Source organism: Puma concolor, chromosome A2 (assembly GCF_028749965.1).
Source record: "Puma concolor isolate L17-30 chromosome A2, mPumCon1.1.hap2, whole genome shotgun sequence".
Classification (NCBI taxonomy): Eukaryota; Metazoa; Chordata; class Mammalia; order Carnivora; family Felidae; genus Puma; species Puma concolor.
Window position 1 is genome coordinate 4,895,258 of NC_141668.1, and position 13,238 is coordinate 4,908,495.

The window sequence follows — 13,238 nt, forward strand, 5'->3', positions numbered from 1 at the left end:
TAGACTCCGGCCCTGGGGCCGCCCCCGCCCACCCTTGCCCTTGGAGCCGGGCCCCAGGGCCTGGGAGTCCCGCGAGCGGACCCGGAGGAGGACACCCCCGCCCCGCGTGCACGGATAGGTGTGAATGCTTGGTCTCCGCCCGGCAGCTTGACGGTCCGCTCCTGTCGCACGTTCGCTGCGCTTGGAGGTGGCGAGCCGGGCGGGGGAGGCTTGGAGGGCTTGCCGCCTGGAGCAGTTATGGAAGTTTCTCTAGGACAGGCGGCTTTTTCTGGAGGTTGCTTCACCTCGCCCCCTAGTCTCTGCGTCTCTGCCTCTGGCTTCCATCCCTCGCTGCCCCATTTTGCAGTTCCAGCCTGAGTACCTCCGCACCCGCGCCAGCCATTTGATGCCCTGCAAGAATGGCCTCAGGAATTGCACCGAGAAGTATCAGGGCTTACTGTGTGTCAACCGCTGGTCAGGGCATCCGAGTAAGAAACAAAAGAAACCACTTCTGCCGTTGAACTAGCGAGAGAGGCCGACTTAAAAAAAAAAAAAACAATTGCAGCATGTGCAGTAAAGCGTGCTAATAGAAGGGCAGGCATCGCGAAGACCAGTCCAGGAGGAGGAGATGACTGGGATTTTATGAGCCATGTGAAGTTGGTTTGGCAAGAGGGGGTGGCATTCAAAGCAGAGACTAGCTGTGACGTGGGTTGTGCTTAGTTAAGTTAAGCAAGCGCACGGCTCATTTGCGGGGACTGCGGGTAGTGGCGTGTGGTTGTATCGCTGCTGCGGGAGAACAGGGTTGGAAAGTAAGCCCTGAGACGGAGACAGGTGGATCACAGGTTAGGGAGAGAAGCAGTACCCTCAGGTGAAGGGCCCCATAGTATTTAGGCTTTTCAGGCCAGTGGGGGCTCGCAGTCGCAACTACTCCGCCCTGCGGTTCTAATGTGAAGGTTTCCATGGAGACGTACACACATTTGCTTGGCTGTGTTCCAATAAAACTTACTTGTAAACTTTCGGATTGGCCTGCTGGGCCCTACTTTGCTGATCCCCGCTGCGTAAGAGTGGAGCCGCTGCTTGTATAAGAACCACTACCGTTAGAGCCTATTTTTTAAAAATGTTGGGGCGCCTGGGTGGCTCAGTCGGTTGGGCAGCCGACTTCGGCTCAGGTCATGATCTCGCGGTCCGTGAGTTCGAGCCCCGCGTCGGGCTCCGTGCTGACAGCTCAGAGCCTGGAGCCTGTTTCGGATTCTGTGTCTCCCTCTCTCTCTGACCCTCCCCCCTTCATGCTGTCTCTCCCTGTCTCAAAAATAAATAAACGTTAAAAAAAAGAAATTAAAAAAAAATGTTATCTATTTGAGAGAGAGAGAGAGAGAGAGACAGCAAGCCTGAGCAGAGGAGGGGCAGGAAGAGAGAGACTCCCAAGCAGACTCCGTGCTGCCAGCACAGAACCCGAAATGGGGTTCCATCTCAGGAACTGAGATCATGACCTGAACCGAAATCAAGAGTCAGACGCTTAACTGACCCAGCCACCCAGGTGCCCCCAAACCTTACTTATTTTAAATGATCATTTGAAACCAGGGTTGAACTCAGATGACTTTTGCCATGAGAACAAGCCTAGTATCCAAAAAATGGGAGGCCTGCCATGTCTGTATGGAGGTCGTGAGCCAGGTTGTCTGGCACCTGTTACTTTGTGGAGTAGGAAGGGGTAGAGGGGAGAGTGGGGAGCTAGGCAGCAGGTGCTACTTGATTCTTTTTCCTTTTTGTTCACAACACCAGCTAAGTGAGTCTCTTTTCCTTTAAGCGTTTTTGGGCACTCTGTGGCCAGTGCTTAATTTATTTGAGCACTGTTTTCTCCCTTTGCACTTTAGTCTGCGGTACTTTATGGATTCTACTCACAGGCGTTGCGTTGAGGAAGATCTCTGAAGTCACAAGCCATCCCAAGAAACTGAAGCACTACTTTAAAATTTTATTTATTTATTTATTCATTTATTTTTTTGCTTAAGATGTTTATTGATTTACTTTGAGAGAGCGCGCACACGAGCGGGGGAAGGACAGAGAGAGAGGGAGAGGGAGAATCCCAAGCAGGCTCCACGTTGTCAGCACGGAGCCCAACGTGGGGCTCGATCTCAAACTGTGAAATCATGACCTGAGCCAAAATCAAGAGTCGGACTGAGCCACCAACTGACTGACTGAGCCACCGGGTGTCCCATACTTTAAAATTTTAATTCACTACAATTACAACTTTAAAAAATAGCCAACCATTCCCACATTTTGTGAGTAGTAGGGAAAAGACGTTTCATACAGGGTCTTCCAAGAAAATAAAGTTGCAAAAAATATTTTAACAGATTCTAGAGATGGAATTAATAGTGGGCCAGATGGTGTGAATGGAAAACTTATAATGAACCCTTGATTTATTTTTTGTTCGGTTTTATTTATTTAAGTAATCTCTGCACCTAACGTGGGGCTCATATTCAAGCACCTGAGATCAACAGTTGCATGCTCTTCTGAATGAGCCAACCAGGCGCCCCACTGAACCCTTGATTTAAGGACAAAGCATTTGACTACAATGTAAAAGAAAATAATTCATTTTTTACCTTGCCTACTGTTAGTCTTTATTCTTTTACCCTGTTTATTCTTTTTTTTTTTTTTTTAATGGTTGGGGGTTTTTTTGTTTTTTGTTTTTTTTTGGAGAGAAAGAGTGCGCATATGTGAGCGAGCAACCTTGAGGTCATGACCTGAGCCGGAATCAAGAGTCTCAACCGACTCAATCAAGGGTCAACCGACTGAGCCACCCAGGCGCCCCCTACCCTGTTTATTCTTCTTAACACTTACACACCTGACATTTTATATTGATTTAAGGGTCATGAGAACAGACTTTGTTGTCTGTTGAGTGTACTCCTTTAGTCCCAGTGTTTGAAACAATATTTAGCCCAGAGTAGGCACTCAGCAATTGTTGCTTCGGTGGATATATTTCCTATCTTTCTCCTCTTCCCTCTCCCCTCTTTCTGACTTGCTTCTTCATGTGTCATTGAGAATAAAAATTTCACAGGAGCTCCCTTATTCTTTCCTGTTGTCTTTTTGTTACGGATTTCTAGTTTCCTTCCATCATTGTCAGCGAACATACTCTGTGTGATTTCAGTTCTTTTAAATTGGTTGAGGTTTGTTTTATGCTCCAGGCTGTGATCTGTCTTGGTGAATGTTCCATGGGCCCTTGAAAAAAAAAAATGTATGTTCTGCTATTGTTGGGTGGAACGTTCTATTTATATGAGTTAGATCTTGTATTGTTCAGATCTTCTATCTGTGCTGATTTTCTAAGTTTATCAGTTGCTGAGAGGGGACTGTTGAAGCCCCAACTGTAATTGTGGGTTTGTCAGTTTCTCTTTTCATCTGCATTAGTTTTGTTTCGTGTATTTTGAGATTCTGGTAGACATGTACACATTTAGGATCATATGTCTTCCTGGGCGATCAGGCCTTGTATTCATCCTGCAATTTATCTCTATCTCTAATAATTTTCTTCATTCTGAAGTCTATTTATCAGTTATTAATGTAGCAATCCCTGCTTATTCATGAAGTCTGTCTTGATAATCTATGTACTATTTCTCTGAATTCCCTCCTTAAAATAAAAAATATTTCTGCTTCTAAGAAAGTGCAACTTCTGCACTTAGGTTACAGATTCCTTCCATCCCATTCCTCCTCAGGGACCTCACTGCTGCAGAGGTTCCCACTCTTGTGGTGGTTTTTCTGTCTTCTGGATTTTTAATCTTCTTCTCCACCAATCATTTCCATCAGCATCCTAACATAAAACGTTAACAACAAAGCAGAAAACCTCCCTAGATGTTCATGCCCCGGCCAGCCCCAGCCAGCCCCATCCCGCCCCAGCCCCCTCAGCACAGCAAAGAGTTTGTGCTCTGTGTCTGTACTTCCTTATCTCTCATCCACTCTTTAGCCCACCGATCAGGCTTCTGTCTCCCAGTGTACCACTGAAGGTTATCAGGCCAACTGTTTTGGCAAATCTCATTTCTGAGTGCTCTCTCCTTTTAGACTGAAGTATAGGAACACGGCAGAATGGGTACTACCAATCGACAAACTGTCGGGAGGGATGAAGGAGATGATCCATGCCTTTCTAGTACCTGCTCTTAACCCATTAGGAAATCTCTCCTTCCTTGGGGAAGAGAACGAGGAGGTGGGAGAATATGCCAGAAGCGTTTCTCCAGCAGAGTTCCTCACATGCAAGGTGAGGATAGTATTCTGCCAACATTAAGCTCTCATAATTTTGATTCTGTTTTCTTTCTGGGACCTTGCATATATTTGATTTTTTTTATCTAAATGACAATTTGAAGCAGTTTGGCATAACTTCCTGATGAGGTCTGAAGAATGCACTTAATGGAATTACTAATTTGTGGAATGTCATAAATTTAAGTTTTAGTTCTTACAAATCAGCTAGAGGTTAATGCTGCTTACACAACTGTCAGAATGGCTAAAGTCAACAACACAGGAAATAAAGGGGGCTGGCGAGGGTGTAGAGAAAGGGGGACCCTCGTGCACTGTGGATGGGGAATGCAAACTGTGGGAAACAGTATGGAGGTTCCTCAAAAACTTAAAAATATAACTACCTTATGATCTAGCAGTAGCACTACTGGGTATTTTCCCAAAGAATACAAGAACGCTAATTCAAAGAGATACATGCACCCCTATGTTTACAGCAGCATTGTTTACGATACCCAAGACGGAAGCAGCCCAGGTGTGCGCTGACTGATGAGTGGATAAAGAATGTGTGTGTGCACACAATGGCATGTTATTCAGCCGTAAAGAATGAAATCTTGCCATTTGCAACAACACGGATGGAGCTTGAGAGTATAACGCTAAGCTAAATAAGAGAAAGAAATACTGTGTGATTTCACTCGCATGTGCAATTTAAGAAACAAAACAAATGAGCAAAGGAAAACGAGAGACAAACCAAGAAACAGACTCTTAACTGCAGACAACAAATTTCCGGTTACCAGAGAGGAGGTGGGGGGGAGGTGGGTGACACAGGTGATGGGGGGATCAGGGAGTACACTTGTCCTGGTGAGCACAGGGTGATGTATGGAAGTGTGGAATTACTATATTGTACACCTGAAAACTAGTATCATGCTGTGTGTTAACTAACTGGAATTAAAAACTTAGGAAGAAAAAAGAGGGCGCTTGGGTGGCTCAGTCGGTTAAGCGTTTGACTGGCTCAGGTCATGATCTTGTGGTTCATGAGTTTGAGCTGTCAGCATAGAGCCCCTTTCGGATCCTCTGTCCCTGCACTCTCTGCTCCGCCCCAAAAGAAACATTAAAAAATATATATATTTAAAAAGAAAAAAAAAGCTTAAATTCTCAGGTGTATATATAGAAAATCTTGCTTGACTTTATTTTTCCTTTTCTTATAGGATAATTGCTTTTAAAAAATATCAGTTAGAACAGCACCAGCTCTTCATGGAATATACTTAGAAATGATGGGACTTAACAATATAGTAAATTATTCAGCAGTTGTCTTTGCCGTATAATTTAGACAAAAGCTTGATTAAAGAGCCAGGCCTCGTACTCTGCCCTGAAGGACCGTTGAATTTTCAAAGTGGCGACGGAGTCTCGTTTCACCTGGGAAAAGAAATTGGTCCTCTAATTTGTGGGATGGCGTAATGGCCCAGTTTTGCATCCATCACATGTATGTTCACGTTCCTGCTTTCCGTTGCTTCCTTATTCCAACTTCTCTCTTACTTTCGCTATGTTATAAACATTTTTGCCTGAATTTCCTCTACGTGTAAGTAGTAAAACTAAGGATTGTATTCAGTTTTTAGGTAGAAGTCTAGGCCTGTTATGGAGCAGGGGTGGGAATATTTGCAACCAAATACTTGGAATATTTGGTTTAGAATGATTACTTCTTTAGGTAGCCTTTTTTTTTTTTTTAATTTTTCTGATGTTTATTCATTTTTAGAGAGAGAGAGACACACGGAACATGAGTGGGGGAGGGGCAGAGAGAGAGGGAGACAGAATCTGAAGCAGGCTCCGGGCTCCGAGCTGTCAGCGCAGGGCTCGAATCCAGGAACTGTGAGATCATGACCTGCCAAGGACGCTTAACTGAGCCACCCAGGCGCCCTTTCGGTAGCCTTTTATACTTAACTGGTTTGAAACCCTACTGCAGACATTTAGTTAGAAAAGGTCGGGGGAAATGAACCTTTATCCAAATGCTTCTTACATGTATGGATTTACCTTAATGTCATTCATTTCTGGTTACTTTGATCTTAAGTTGTTCTTTCAGCTCTTTATTATTTTTTTAATGTTTGTTTATTTTAAAGAGAGAGCTAAGAGTGCAAGCAAGGAACGGTCAGAGAGGGAGACAGAATTCGAAGCAGGTTCCAGGCTCTGAGCGGTTAGCACAGAGCCTGATGCTGGGCTCAAAGTCGGGAACCGTGAGGTCATGACCTGAAGGAGCCAAACCCACTCAGCCAACTGAGGCACCCAGGCACCCCAATTCTTTCTGCTCTTTAAACACATCTGTATGGGGGGCACCTGGGTGACTCAGTTGGTTAAGCATCCAGCTCTTAGTTTCAGCTCAGATCATGATCTCACGGCTCCTGAGTTTGAGCCCCGCATTGGGCCCTGCGCTGACAGTGCAGAGCCTGCTTGGGATTCTCTCACTGTCCCTCCCTCTCTGCCCCTCCCTGCTCGCTCTCTCTCTGTCTAAAATAAATAAAAACTTTAGAGAAATAAAATAAAAACATCTATATGGTAGGTATTCTGCTTATCAGGTATTGAAGATTCTGGGTTCCGATGAGTGTGTCTGAAATGGACTTTGGTTGGTATGAAGAGCTTCGATGATAGGCATAGAATACTCATGGACTTTGGCAGAAGTTTATAGACAGTCCTAATACAAAAATGGAAATAGTTTATGAGGCTTACGGGGCGCCTTGGGTGTCTCGGTCAGTTAAGCATCTGACTCTAGATTTCTTTGGCTCAGGTCATGATCACAGAAGCCCCACGTAGGGCTTCACTGGGCTTAGGATTCTCTCTCCCTCTCTCTCTTGGGCCTTCCAGCATGTGCTCTCGTGTTCTCTCTGTGTCTTTAAAAATAAACATTAAACAATTAAAAAAAAATAGTTTGAGGTTATTTACACTCCGTCCTTCTCAAGCCTGCCTACCTATACCTTTTTCACCTTTAATTTAATAGGCAACTACTGAGTTTCTGCCGAACATAAAGCATTTGGACTACGTGGTGAGCCGAAATAGATTCTTTTCCTCTTGAGCTTTTATATCCAGATGAGGGAGACAGGCTGGTAATGTTTCATAGAAGGAAGCGGCCTTGAAGAATGTGTATTATTTTCGCCTGTTCAGTAGTCTAGGCTTTAGAAATTTAATTGGGAGAATAGGGCAAGGACATTCCATGCAGAAAGACAAAAAAAAAAAATTTCTGTATCATTTTGCATTTAAGAGAACTATAAATAAATTTGCATGTACATTTTGCATTTAAGAGAACTATAAATAAATCTCTCATTCAACATTAAAGTTGCCTCCCACACAAGAAAACTGGCCAGAAGACTGAAGAAAAAGGCTGACAAGTCCAGCTTGTTGTGAAATGGCTTGTTTAGGGGACTTACTGACGACGCCCTTCTCAGGCACAAGAGGAGTGAATCTCCGGCAAAGTCACCTCCCTTAAGACTTGCTTTTCTAGCCCTGGAGGTTGGGAGTCCTGCTGAGGGACCACCCAAGAGGAGAATGTTTAATGTATGTGTTACAGATCTCCAGGGCAGATGGAGGAAGTTATGCCCCAAGGGTGTACTTAAGGGTGTGGTTAAACAAAAGGAAAGAATGTTGGGAGGGTGGTCCTGGTGTGCTCCGGGAGGTTCCAGGTCGCTGACTGGTCCTCAGGGTGATTTCTCCAAGATGGCTGGTTAGTCCGGTTCAAACACCTTCGCGGCGCCCTGCATTTCTCTTGTAGCACCTACAGTACTTTATGGCACTTTTGTAACCTTTTGATTTCTCCTATTAAGTTCTTTGAAGACAGGAACTGTGTCTGCTACGGCTTTGTGTCCCCAACACCTTACTCAGTTCCTGGGACACACTTGACTTGGCTGAGATGTTTACCAATGGGTACAATTGAGTACTGTGCCCCTTGCAGGCTCGATACTTGTTATGGTAATAATGCTGCTGTTGAAAGCATTTAGGGCTCCTTGTTAGCATCGGAGAGGGAGTACGGAACGGAGATGGCTTAAAGAGGCCAGGTGATTGCCTAGACGGCGTCTCCGACTGGTTTGATCTGCCTAGTAGGTCCAAAAAGTATTTCATCTCTGTACCCAGATTTTATTAGACTCCGCGATACTGACTCTGAGGCGCTGTAGCACACAATTCCAGGCTTTGGGAGCCAAAAAGTCTCTTAAATCTTGGCTCTGGCAAATACTAGTTTTCTCATCTGAAAAATAGAATGATAACAAACAGAGGTAATGTAACAAAGGAGATAATGTATATAAATTATGTACTACTGATACCACAGTAAGCACAGATAGTAGCTATTATTGGTTAACTTGTTATGATAATAAAACCTGGCGTATATTGATTTACAAACCAAATGTCAAATCTGTCAATTAACAATATTAGTCAAACTGCCAGATAGATTCAAATTGTTGTGTCCACCGTGCATTCTTTCCCAAATAGGAAATTAGGCCTCAGTAAGATTGCTGAGGGAATCAAGAGAAATAGTTGAATTATCTTCATGGCTCCCATCACCACGCTCTGATTGCCCAGTGTGTTAATCTTCCCTGAAAGGATTGAAGTGTCATTTCTAGCAGAACTTACTTGCGTTCCCTTTACCCTGGACACTTACACTCTTTTTTGCCCTTCTGAATACCTTGCTTCTTTCTAACTCCTTAACTCTGGACATCGTTAATTTTGATTTTATAATGGATTTATGTCAGTTTGTAGGGTGTTTTCTGCCTAGGTTTGGATGATGTCTCGTCCCATAAAATGGCTTCTATAAATTGTTAATATTATTTGTATTTGTATTGCATTTATAAGGGTAAATCTATTTCCAAGTTCTGAGCGGTAATTTCCCTATACTCTGCTTTGGCATTGTAAAACATTATTTTGAATATTTTCGATAGTGGAAAGTTTTCATCTTTGAACATGAATTTGATTTTTAAAAATTTTTTAATGTCTATTTATTTTTGAGAGAGAGGGAGAGAGAGAGAGAGAGAGGCAGAGAGAGAGGCAGAGAGAAAGGGAGACACAGAATCAGAAGCAGGTTCCGGGCTCCCGATTGAGCAGCAAAGAGCCCGAGGCGGGGCTTGAACTCACAAACCGGTGAGATCATGACCTGAGCTGGAGTCAGCCACTTAACCGACTGAGCCACCCGGGCGCCCCGAAAAAATGAATTTGATTTTTTAATAACAGTGGAAATCAGATGCAAACTGGCTAATGTAGCCAATTTGGTAAGAGGGGTAATACCATCTTTGCCCATGAGTCATGCCAATATAAAGCTTTCTTGAATACTTTCTTACAAGGAATTCTCAGAGGGGAGAACTCTGAAATATTTTAAGCAATGACAATAAGTAAATATTCTCTGCATAACTTCCTAAGTTAATCGTTCTGATGAGCATGTTAGTCATTTGCATACATAGTTGTTTTATGTGTTCCATATTGTCCATGAAAGTTTCTCTTATTCTATTTTTTTTTTAATGTTTATTCTTGAGAGAAAGCGTGAGCAGGGCAGGGACAGAGAGACAGAGGGAGACCCAGAAACCCAAGCAGGTTCCAGGCTCTGAGCTGTGAGCACAGAGCCTGATGCAGGGCTCCAACTCAAGAACTGCGAGATCACGATCTGAGCCGAAGTCGGATGCTTAACCCACCGAGCCACCCAGTTGCCCCATTTCTGTCTTACTCTTCAGGCAGGACTCTCAGTTTTCTAACTCAGTGGTTCTCGTACTTTTTGATTTTAGGAGTGCATTGCACATTTAAAAATCACCAAGGATTGAGGTGCCTGGGTTGCTCAGTTAACATGTCTGACTTCCACCCAGGTCATGATCTCACGGTTCATGAGTTCAAGTCCTGAGTCTGTCTCTGCTGTCAGCAAGGAGCCTGAAATGTGGTGAGGAGTGATGGTATTTTATGTGTCTGTAAATCTCTTTAATGTCCGGCTTAATGAAAGTTAAACGGGTTTTCATCTTTTCTGCATCCAGTCTATTACTGTGTGTTCGGCTAAAGTACATGATGACTAGGCTCTCACAGGTTCATAGTTGGAAAAAGGAGGAGTATTTGAAGGTCTTTTCCAGCTAATTATGGATTTTCTTCTTTGATGCCAAAGTACCAAAACTTGACCAGTAGTAGTTTCCTAAAAGTTCACTGCAAGATAGAATATAAAATGTGTATTAGGGAATTCTTCATACATTAAAACCATTGATTGGCCTTATACTCGGAGTGAATCTTTTACCCAGAAATGATTTGACATCATGCCCTGGTCATTTGGAAATAACCGCTTCAGTGGATTACACGGACCTTTCAAGGACTGATGTGTTGAATGATTGTTTTAAAAACCACATTGAAACACTGGTGACTTCAAAAAGGACCATAAGTGTTGGGAAGCCAGCTGTCACGGTCATGGTGGTGGATAAGTTTTCCAAAATTTAAATTTTGTCATTGGCAACAAATACTGTCAGCTTTCTTAAGGCGACTGGCTTCCTTTCTAATGTCTGCCAAGTACCGAAGTCTGTATAATCATAGTTTGTCTTTTCTTCCTTTCAAATACAAGGGTAGTCTATGAAAAAAGCATCCAACTCAAATAATCCACACAAGTAAGTGATTTTTCTAGAGAAAAAAACGATTGTATTTCAGTTTGGAGCAGAAGTCCTTTATCTGTGTGTGAAGCTGGGCCTTTGCTGCAGACACAAACCACAAAGTCTCGGGCCCCTGAGACTGCGCCCGCCCTGACATGACTTGCAGGTTTGGGGTTCCCCAAGACCACCTTTAGGTGTAGCAGCTCGCTGGAAGGACTCAGAACTCACTGAGAGCTGTTACATTCATGGTTATGGATCACTGCAGGGAAAGGATGCAGATTTGAAAGCAGCCCAGGGAGATGTCACGGATCAAAGTCTAGGGGAATTCCTGATGCACACCCTCCCGGTTGTCCTCTCCTCGTGCGCTTGCGGCCAGTGCCTAGTCCTCCCAGCAACATGTGTGACGGTCTGGGGCTCTCTCCCCAGATGCAGGTGAGCAGCTGACCTCACTCTCCAGCCCCTCTGATACCAGAGTCAAGTTGACCCAAAGCCCCACCCTAAATCACACTTTGAGACTATCTGATGGGGCATAAGGCCCGAGGTAAAGACGCTTCTATCTGGAAGGATATTCCTAGAGGCTTAGGGATGACCTCCCAGGAGCCAAGGGCAAAGGCCAGACCTCTCTTTGGTCAAGATTAAGTTCTTTACTGCTAGTGTGCCGCCCCTGTCATCACAATAATTTTTAAAGTACCCAGGGGTCGTGATTTAATGGAACTAACACTTTTTGCCGCCTCATCAAAGGCATTCTCATGTAAAACTAGTGTTGCTTGTTTTGAGGGTTTTTCCTGTGAGTGGTTGGACAGCAAAGTCTCTGCGGTCAGGCTGTCTTCTCCATCCCTGCAGTCTGCATCTTCTTACCTGCTATGGTGCATGGTATGTAAGAGAAACTCAGGAAGTAGTTGCTAAATTAACATAGAGAACCCTTTGCTTGGTGAAGAGTGAATGCTTTTGTTCCCATTTGTGATAGCTCTTTTTTGTCTTTTGTTGTATGGAAGATTTGTCAAATCTGTGCTGATTCCTTAGAAACTTGAGAATCCACTTTGATTACATTTCCCTCTTTGGCATTTAACCCAGTCACAGTTCTGCTTGCCGTCTTCCTAACTACTTGGTGTGGGTACACCTCCTCCAGATGAGTGTGACAGACTCCAGCCTTCTCCAGAGCTGCTTTTACTCTCAAATCCATCCCTTGTAGCCACCAGGATAATCTGATGATATGATAAGCAGATGATAGCTGGGACTCACACGGTGCTTCCTCTCTGCCAAGCACTTTTTTTTTTTTTTTTTGTAACACCCTGACTCCTCAACAACCTTGGCTGGGAGGTAGCTGTTACCACTTTCCTGATGAGAAGGCCCCGGCCCAGAGAAAGGGGCTAACAGGTCTGGTTCTGAAGTCCCAACTGTTCTAGAATGCTTCTCACTTCACAGCTTAAAATCCCTTGCTCTTGTCTCAAAACCAGAGAACAGGCTCCTAAACATGGCATCTGCGGCCTTCTGTGATCTGACTTTTGCTCCTTTAGGACTTTACTAATCTCCTGTCTGTTTCATGTTACCAGCTACACTGTAGCGGTCCCACATCTGTGTACAGTTCACCTACCAGCAGAGTGTTCTTTATCGCCTCCGCGCCTCTGCACCCTGGCTGATGCACTTGTGCTCAGTACCTGCCCGAGCTCTGTTCACCTAATGAATTCAGGCGGGAGCTCCTCAAGTGCGTTTTTTCTCACTTTCGCCTTTGCCCCCTCCTCCACTAGACGAGGAATTGGCAGTATCTTGGGCAGACACATTAAAAGCTGGTATCTGTCTAACGCGTGTGGTAAGTTTACTGAGAAAGGAAATTATGACACGTAAGAAAGGTAAATACTTGGCAGTTAGCAGTTGGTCCTATATCCCAAACTACACTGGCGGCTCCTTTGAAGACAGGGCCTCGTTTTATACCATCCGATATTTGGTACATAAAAAATGAAGTGTTTTCGGAGCACCTGGGTGGTCCAGTCAGTTAAGTGTCCAGCTCTTGATTTCGGCCCAGGTCATGATCTCACGGTTCCTGGGATGGAGCCCTGAGCCTCCTTGGGATTTTCTGTCTCCCCCGTCTCTCCCTTACTTGTGCACGCACACACCACCCCCGCCCCTTACTTGTGCACGCACGCTTGCTCTCTCTTTCCCAAAATAAGTAAATAAATAAAGTTAAAAAATGAATTATTTTCTGAGTAAATGACACAATTTTTCTCCTAAATTGTATTTGCTATTTCTTTCTTTCTTTTTTTTTTTTTTTTTTAACGTTTATTTATTTTTGAGACAGAGAGAGACAGAGCATGAACGGGGGGAGGGTCAGAGAGAGGGAGACACAGAATCCGAAACAGGCTCCAGGCTCTGAGCTGTCAGCACAGAGCCCGACGCAGGGCTCGAACTCACGGACCGTGAGATCATGACCTGAGCCAAAGTCGGCCACTTAACCGACTGAGCCACCCAGGC

The 13,238-nt window shown here is 44.3% G+C and overlaps 1 protein-coding gene across 5 annotated transcripts in view; it reads left to right on the forward strand.

Annotated features, from left to right (window-relative positions):
- The window catches only part of XRCC2 (X-ray repair cross complementing 2), a 181,382-nt gene that overhangs the window by 273 nt on the left and 167,871 nt on the right, over positions 1–13,238 (forward strand). The gene's annotated exons all lie outside the window — the stretch shown is intronic.